This window comes from Labrus mixtus, chromosome 6 (genome assembly GCF_963584025.1).
Source record: "Labrus mixtus chromosome 6, fLabMix1.1, whole genome shotgun sequence".
Lineage (NCBI taxonomy): Eukaryota > Metazoa > Chordata > Actinopteri > Labriformes > Labridae > Labrus > Labrus mixtus.
In genome coordinates, this window is record NC_083617.1 from 3408333 (window position 1) to 3410456 (window position 2124).

Genomic DNA, 2124 nt, shown 5'->3' on the forward strand with positions numbered 1-2124 from the left:
TGATTGATGCATCTTCTTCTCCCCCCTCTCTCTCTCATTTGCTAGCGTTGCAACTTCATCGTCCCGAGGAGTCGTACAGGAAAGGAAAGGGGGGAAAAAATGGGGCAGAGTCTATGCAGCATGCAGGCCCTAAGAATAGCTCAGTGTTGCAGGAAAATGATGCCACAGCAAACCTGAGCAAAGCCTGAAAAAAAAAAACGTGAATGTATGAATGAATTCAAAGGGTGCTCTGCAACCGCTGACTAATAACTAATACTGCTTTCTTTGCTGGGAAATTGCTAAATTGAGTGAATCTTTTGTGCATGTTAACACAAGAAACAAAAATGCAACAAAGCATCCTAATGTTCATGAGACAAAGAAGAGATACAAATATGTGCGACACCTATAAATTGAAGAACTCGTTTTTAAGTTGTGTGATGTTTTCTTTTGCCTGTGTGTTGTAATTTTTCTGTTTAAAACAAACACAGCCATGCCACTTTGTTATTAAGGCCACATCAGTGACTCTAATTGTTTCAAGTACCGTACTTTCCACAGTGTCAGTTCAGGTATTCACTCTGACATCACGTAGCTGCAAAGCCTGTTTGTCCAGTTAAAAGGAACTGAAAAACAAGGGTGTGCATCGACACGGCTGCAGAAGTATTTACTGCACTAGTGCGTGGCAGGTATCTGGAGTTTATACAGTGTAAAAAAAGCAAATTAAAGAGGCTATTGGATCCGTTCACAGAGAGCCACTTGGGTACGCTTATGAAATAGAGTAAGTGAGATGAGTTAGGTATCACCACTGTGTGAAAGTTACAGTTTGGTGTGAAGTCTGCTGGCCGGGGGAAAGCGTCACTCATCAGATAAACTGGAAAAGACACAAAACAGGCTTGTTATAGCACACCTTTCTGCAATTAAATGTTTCCAACATGCGTGCAAAAGGTGATTTATCTACACGTGGAAAAGTAAATGATTCCTTCTGATTCTTGTCTTTGCTTTATCTAAACGCTCCAGCATCAGCCAGCATGTGTCTGTTTAGTATACACAAGTCATGTTAACCCCTTGTGTCACCGTTTACTCTAGGAGGGGCCCTGTTGAGGGGTCTGTATCGTCACGAGGCTGGGTGTGGTGACACATCCTTTCTCCCCGCCCCGAGGTGCTTATGTAGCCTAAATAATGCCGTGAGTGTTTGTGTGGGATTAGATAGATAGATAGATAGATAGATAGATAGATAGACAGAAAGACAGATAGACAGACAGACAGCCAGCCAGCCAGACAGACAGACAGACAGACAGACAGATAGATAGATAGATAGATATACAAATAGATAGATAGATAGATACTTTATTGATCCCGAGGGAAATTCAAAGCATCCAGTATCAGGTTACAAGACGTACATGACATGAAAATTAGTATGTCCGTATGTATGTAGTAAATGTAGTATGTAGTAATTTAGTATGTCAGAAAATTAGATTAGTATGTCAAGACACTTTTTATTAATTCATAACTAATTCCCTAACTAAATCACTATAATATATATATATATACATATTTACTGTACATTCTATATAATTTTATTATATTATTATATTAGTCTATATTATATACAATTTAATTATATTACACTATATTATATTATATTATACTACATTATATTATATTATACTACATTATATTATATAACTGCACTCTGCATTACTGTGGCAGAACACTGCCTCTCTTCTCTGCTGTTTTACATTACTTGCTGCTATTTTTTCCTTGCATATACCCCCTGTTTTTATTTTTATTTATCTTATCTATTCTGTTTAATGTGTATTTTGAGCTTTCATGTCTGTGCTGCTGTAATCCCCTCTGGGGATCAATAAAGTATTATCCTATCCTATAAATAAAAACCCTCGTTATTAAATACATGTGTTTAAAAAAACACGACATACTACGACATATTTCCCTCCTCTCTGTATAAAAGTGAAAGCAACACTGCACGATGCAAAATAGGATGGTGGAGAGCGTTGCGTGCGCGCTCCCGGGGAGCTCCGGTCGCTGCGGCAGTTGCCAGGGGAGATAGGAGGGGAGGGGTTTTGATTGGCTGAAGTAGGGCCTGTTGCCATGACGACGGCTAGGGGTTTTGGTAGCGTTGCCTTGCGC